Genomic DNA, 7,649 nt, shown 5'->3' on the forward strand with positions numbered 1-7,649 from the left:
TTTTCTTGTTGTTTATTTTCTCTTAGGTTCCAAGTATGCGTCCATTTTTCTTGTTTATTTATTTTATTTCATTATTTATAAATTTATACTTATTCATTTATAATGGCACATGCATAGCTCTATCAAGTATCTCTTCACATTTACATCAAATACTAACAGAATATAACATTATCGACATCAAATATATGTGTTTTAAGTATTGCATATATTTATTTTTTTAATATCAACATTTTCACAGTCGGATTTTTGTATAGCAAATTCATATGCTTGGTCTTGACCTTAGAATTGGTTAAAAGGTCACATAGTATTACATAATATACTATTAGTAATAAATAACTTGACTTAATTAATGCATTAATACTGATATGATAGAGATGTAGTTTTGAAAATAATCTTTTTTTCGTACAATAGTTTTTCTCTCCACATACATCGTTAAAAAGACTGAAAACTTGCTTGTTAAACTGAACATAAACTACCCAAAATATAATGACTTAGATCATATGTTTAAAGTTGTTCATAATTTGAAATTTCTTATTCAAATGGAGAAAATTACATTTTTACCCGTTATCTAACCAACAAAATAAATAGAAAAATAATGATTTCTTTCGGGTATAAAAGTCATTACAATTAATAACACCACCCAAACATTCGGTTCATATAAGATTATAAGTCCATTAAAAGATAGAAAGTTTATATCACAAAATAAATGAAGAGAGATTTAAAAAAAAAAAGGGCAGTTCTTCCACTTCAGAGCTGTAAATTCTAAATCCAGAAAACTAGTCTTCTTAAGTTGCGCGGTTTCCTTTGAAACATATACGATTGCTGGATTTTTGGAAAATTGGCTCTAGAAAACAGACTGGCCTTCAAAAAAGAGAATACGAAGCATACACCATACAGATGTGCCTCATCTCAGAACCATCTCTCTTCAAAAAATTCGTGATGGGACCGGAAACTTAACCGACGATCACTAGCGAACGGAGTAGAATGATCGTAAAACAAACATGTTGACATGGGAGGTCACCGGAGCATGGACGTGAGTGATTGGAAAACGTCTTCTTCACATGGGATCGCGAGACCCATATCGTGATTGAAGCCGTATTCTTCTTCCGACCACCGCAGCAGGCGTTGAAATTCAGGATAAGAAAGGAATGAAATCGGAACGATATATCGTGTTCTGTTGACTCCGACGTAGACCGGGAAGTGTCCTTTCGGAACGTCGAGTGGAAGGCCGTCAACAACGTCGTACCAGTGCTTCTTCCCTATGCTTGAACACCTCTTTATAATTTGTTTCAGAAGGGCGGCTTGTGTGACTTTGTTTGATTTCCTCTCACCCATTTTCGTGTTGGTCTGAGTGTGTGTTTGTTATTGGGGTTCTGGTTCTGTTGGGTTGCTGAGAGGATTGAAGGCTATGGAGTATGGTGATGAAGAAGATGGCGGAGGAGGAAGGGTTTATAAAGAAACGGGGTTCGAGTGGGGGACCACCAAGACCAAGAAGAAACACCATAGATGTTTTGGTCCTAAGACAAAGTAGGGTCCTAACCCATTGGGATCTATACAATTTGTTGATTGTTTTATATATATATATATATATATATATATATATATATATATATATATATATATATATATATATATATATATATATATATATATATATATATATATATATATAAAACCTTTTTTGGGTTTTTTTTTTTTTGCAAAATAACCATGTATTTCGGAATGGATCTTTCCGGAATGAATTTCAGATTATTTATTGGGTGGACCGGCCCATTTCATTGGATCTGGAATGCCTATTCCGGATCAACCGTATATGTTCCGGATCAGGATTTTGAATTTCAAAATCCGGAATATTTTTTGAGGTGGTGATTTCATTCCGGAAAGGTGCATTTCGATTCCGACGTTTCGACTCGATTCCGACATGCAACTCTCATCTCCGACACGCATCGACACCCATTTCCGACATGGAAGACGAGCACTACGACCCTGTTATTTTACGGGTACGTTCTTTGTTTTCTCTTTGTTTGTTTAATGAACTTAAATTTTTTCAGAGTTTAAATTAAAGATGTCATTGTTATAAGGCCAACTGAAAAGTAGTTTAGATGTTTATGTATTGTTGATTTACATCGAAAAGTCGTGTTCCGGATCTTAAAATTTCATTTTGGAAGCCACCAGAATGCGAAGAATTGTTTCAGAACACAATGAACTAGTTTGGAACATGAAGAACAGGTCTGGAATATTGGTCATTTCCATTTTAGAATGAAGTGATAACACCTTTTTAATTTGCATAGAACGACGTGGTTTTTGATACATCAATTACACTCTCATGTAAAACCAAAATCGGCGGGGAAATTCTTGTGGCATTCAGAAACGGACCCGAATGCGAGACTATATTTCAGAATACATGTTTCGGGAGGTGGTTAGACATTCCTAATGTAGATGGGGATCCTTTGCTTCTACATTATGTCTTTTGTCACGAAGTTGTCACCGATCCCTGAAGCCAAGTAGAGGAAATGGTTTTTGAGATTAGGGGTTACGAGCTGTCTTTCGGGAAGTAAGAATTTTGTCTCATCACCGACTTCCGGTTTGGTGACTATTTTCCTACTTCAGCATACGGCGCCGCCTTTCATTCCCGTGCCTTTCCTATGGTCCCGACGTATGTCTCGGTCAAATTACAACATGTTACAGATGTGTTTAAACAATCACATAATGAGTTATCGGACGAGGATGTAGTCAGTGTATGTCTTCTATACCTATTAGAGAAGGGTTTCAATGGACGGTTTGTTAAACAGCCTGTTACAGAAGAGTATTTCGCTTTGCGATCCAGCATTAATGAATTCAACATGTATAATGTCGTCTATTTTATAATTATTGATTATAGTTACTTATCGTTACTAATATTTTTTAGAAATTTAATTGTTAACTAATTTTTTATGTGGCAGATATCCATGGGGTAGGATAATTTGAGATCAATTATACAAACAACTTTTTATTGTATTCAATAAGGTTGACAAACTTATACAAGGGTTTTTATATGATTTTAAGGTAAGTATATGATGAAAATTTTATTATTATTTTTGTTTCCTAACATTCTAATTATTTTTTATTTATTTGTTTGCTGGCATTCAGATATGGATTCTTGAGACTTGTCCACTCTTGATCCATCACAACAGCCTCCAACTGATGAATATATGTTGTCCTCAACCAAAATCTTGCTAAAATACCCCATTTCGAATGGTGAATTTGTCACACCCTAAAACCGGAACGGCGGAATCGTTCGGGGGTGGAGGACGTCATGTTTAGTATCACAAGATATGTATATGGCAAGCAAGTAATGAACAACCATTTCATTTCGAAAGAAAGTGTTTACAATGTGTGTGTTCACAAAACATAGAATTCATAAACAAATAACAACACAAGACTTGAAGCTATAATGCTCCTTCTTCTGAATCCCCAGCACGAGCATCTGTCTAATAGTCTCCTGAGAATACAAGTTATTTGAAAGAGTTGATCAGCAATTAAGCTGGTGAGTTCATAAGAGTTTAGTGATGTAAGTAATTTGTAAGATGTTGTTGAAAATGTAGTTGTAAAATGGTGTTGAAAATGTTGTAAGTTATAAGTTCTGTTTTGGAAAAGTTCGCCTGTTCCTCTAGAAAATCATATATTTCCTACTTTGATGGAAGTTTAAGTAAAATGACACTACAACCCATTCTATGGGTACTAAGTGGGTACAAGTTATATAAGACTCAGAGTAAACAAACAATCGATTGTGCGTATCTGCCCTAAGCTCACAACCAAACAAGGAACAGGAATTAAGGCGGATAGCACACATTCCATTGGTTGTTTGATCATCGTCATATTTAACCCTGGTGTAATCACTTGTTACTCATGGAGTTAATTGTAATGTTTCCTTTATATGTAATGAAGAAGTTCTTTAAGAAAACCCTTATTTCTTATAATAAAATAGTGACCACAGTGACTACTTTTATAATAGCTTAGTTTATACTGCTATATATAATCTAATATCGGATAGATAGTTAATTGAGCGAATCTGCCCTAATTCCACAACCAAACGAGGAACAGGAATTAAGGCGGAAAGCACACATCCAACTACCTATTGGGTATTAGTTTTATACATAAACATGGTGTATAAACTAAGGTATTATAGAGTTACTCACCTAAGGTCTTTTAATTTGTACTTGTTTAATAAAATGGATTAAACCCTTTACCGGGAAGTTTCTAGTTTTGTATACCCAAAAGTACTGATTTTGGAAAGTATGTTTTGTACTAGAAAAACTGTGCTTTGACTCTGTGTCCTATAACCTGACACATACCTGGTACCCTTATGATGACTTAATGTATACTAAGCATGCATATATATAGAATCGGGTAGAAAATAGATTGGGTGAATTCGTTCCAAGCCCACAACCAAACAAGGAACAGGAAATAAAGCGGAGAGCACACATCCTATTACCTGTCGGGCCCTATTGGTATATAATAGTGACCACAGTGACTACTTTTATAATAGCTTAGTTTATACTGCTATATATAATCTAATATCGGATAGAAAGTTAATTGAGCGAATCTGCCCTAATTCCACAACCAAACGAGGAACAGGAATTAAGGCGGAAAGCACACATCCAACTACCTATTGGGTATTAGTTTTATACATAAACATGGTGTATAAACTAAGGTATTATAGAGTTACTCACCTAAGGTCTTTTAATTTGTACTGGTTTAATAAAATGGATTAAACCCTTTACCGGGAAGTTTCTAGTTTTGTATACCCAAAAGTACTGATTTTGGAAAGTATGCTTTGTACTAGAAAAACTGTGCTTTGACTCTGTGTCCTATAACCTGACCCATACCTGGTACCCTTATGATGACTTAATGTATACTAAGCATGCATATATATAGAATAGGGTAGAAAATAGATTGGGTGAATTCGTTCCAAGCCCACAACCAAACAAGGAACAGAGAATGAAGCGGAGAGCACACATCCTATTACCTGTCGGGCCCTATTGGTATATATACATCCTGTGATGTATACATTAAGGAATCATAAGACTAGCATTATGGTCCTTTCTTTTAATCGTATCCTTCTACCAAGGCATCTTCTGTTATGTGCTAGACTCGACTGTTCCGTTTGTCGTTTGTAAGAATGTATATTTTCCCTAGTTTATAACTATCTTAACTCGAAAATAGTTGAGTTGGACTTTCAAGTGGTATCGTCACTTTATGAAAGAAATGGGAAATGTAAGTACACAGTTGTCGTTTATAATGACATGCGAATGTACTAATAACCTAAAAACATATTTGTTTTATTACGGTTATAATGTGAAGGCTAGAACCCTTACTATACGCTCTCCCTGTCAGGATATTAGGGGAACCAAACGCGACCTCTGCAAATTCTTGCAAGCCGTGTAATTCACATTAAAGTATATGATCATGTATACCCAATATAACTATCACCTTTTGTTTAAAACAATGAGTTAGTGATTCATTGGTATAATTAGATATTGTAAGTGTTCTCATGCTATAGCAACCTAACTTGTTTGTTTTGTACTGTATATTGTACGTTCTCTCTGTATGGTATTGTTTGATTCTCTTCACTATATGTTCTGTATGGTATTGTTTGATTCATGTAAGAACTTACTCTTTGTGTGCTTCATTGTACTAGAAGTAATGAATAACATTCTCCTAAACTATACCTATTATAGTTTACTAATGTTCTACTTGGACTGTTACTGAAAAAGACTCGTTTATCTACTAAGTTATGCTTGTACTTTAAAAACAGAGTTTTGTATAACTATAAAGTAACATAACTTTAAAAGAGTTTTTGAATTGTTTTGACAACTTATAAATAACATAAGTAACATTTTGAAAGATGTTTATAACAAACATTTACACAATTATCATTGTGTTCAACTTGTATCCCCCCCTTAAACAGTTAAAACAGTTAAAAGATTCATTACGGGGTATGAACTCACCTGATGTGGATGATTCAAACGGGTATGCGTGTAAGGATGAGAAGTTCCACGAATGAAGTCCCGAGACACAATAAGTCCTAAATAACATATAAGGACACATATTGACATGAATATAGTGTTCATAAACAACTATATGAAAGGAAACACCTTCCGGGACTAGGAAACACCTTGATCAAGTGTTGGAATCACATGTGATTCAACAAAGGAAAGTGAAATGGTACTAACATGTGTTTACGGTTTAGGGTTTACGGTCCTAATGGGTTTACGGTCGTAAACCCATGGTAACTTCTACCATTTGGTGTTTTAAGGTCTAACAAGTCAAGGTTAAGCATAATATGATCAAGTCCAAGCCTTAGGAAGTAATTGTGGCACCATTGCACCACTTTTTAGAGTTTACGGCCCATGGACCATTCCTCATGAGTTTACGGCCGTAAACTCATGGTCAAACATGGCTAAGTGTTGGTTTGAAAGCTAGGGATGCTTTGAGGACTTTTGTTCTACACTTGAATGAGGAAGACCACCTCAAATGAGGCTTTTGATGAGTTTACGGCCCAAAGGGGTTTACGGCCGTAAACTCATGGTCATAATGATCTTGAGTGAAGTTTAAGGTCCTTCAAACATCAAGGAATGGTTCTGGGTCACTTGCCTTGCATGCTATAGGGTTTATGGCCCTAATGGCCACCAAAAAAGGGGTTTACGGTCTTGGGAGTTTACGGCCGTAAACTCCCTTTGATCTTGTGTTCTTGATGTTTCCAAGCCTCTAAGCATGGATACTAACTAGATATGAAGTATAGGGGAGTGTACTTACAATCTAGAAGCTTGAAATGGTTGATATTGGCCAAGAACACTAGTGTGTGTTCTTGGTGTTCTTGGTGAAACTTGAAGATCTATGAAAACATGATTTCCATGGATGAATCATGCGGATGAAGCTAGTTAAGAAGGATTAACAACTAACTAGAGAAAGAACACTTACGATTTTTGAAGATCAAGTATGAAGATCGGGATGATACTTGAGAGAAAACTCATGTGTTCTTGAGGTGAAAGTGAAAGAATGAAGAAAATGAAGGAAATGAGGGTATAAGGTGGAGTTCACGTCCTACCTTGGGTTTACGGCCGTAAACTCCATGTTTACGGCCGTAAACTCCACATGTTGGAGTTTTGGGCTTGAATCTTGTACTGTGGCCTTTGGCAGATAAAATCCAACACTTATTCCTTAAGTGTACTAGGCTAAAACTCCTTAGAAAGACCTTTAACAAAGCTAGAACTCATTACTAATGAGTTTGACACTCAGTTGAGTTGATTGACTGGGCTTTAAAAGTAAAAATTTTCCGGGTTGTCACATTCACTTAGTGAATGAAATTCTTAGTGAATTTCCTTAATGCACTATAAATGACATTGACATTAACAGTGTTTCTTCATAATGTTGTGTATCCAAAGTTAGGACAAAAGAAAGGGTTTTTAAATTAAATGAACATGATTCCACTCACTAGAAACCAAATTTTAAAATAAATCAAAACTCAAGCTTCAAAAAGAAAAATACTAGAATCAGGATATGCTATTTCTGTGGAGACCCTTCACACAAGATCAGTGAGTGCACATTTGAAGAGAATACCAAACGCGCTGACAACATCGTAGTTTGAAGTAACAAATGGATCAAAA

General features: G+C 35.4%; 1 pseudogene; it reads right to left on the bottom strand.

Moving 5' to 3' along the window:
* Window positions 1-652: 652 nt before the first annotated feature.
* Window positions 653-1,521, bottom strand: LOC145107435 (protein SMALL AUXIN UP-REGULATED RNA 12 pseudogene; annotated as a pseudogene).
* Between the last annotated feature and the right edge of the window lie 6,128 nt (window positions 1,522-7,649).

The sequence above is a fragment of the Lactuca virosa genome, chromosome 4 (genome assembly GCF_052849685.1).
Source record: "Lactuca virosa cultivar CGN04683 chromosome 4, Lactuca_virosa_CGN04683_v6, whole genome shotgun sequence".
In the NCBI taxonomy this organism is placed as follows: Eukaryota; Viridiplantae; Streptophyta; class Magnoliopsida; order Asterales; family Asteraceae; genus Lactuca; species Lactuca virosa.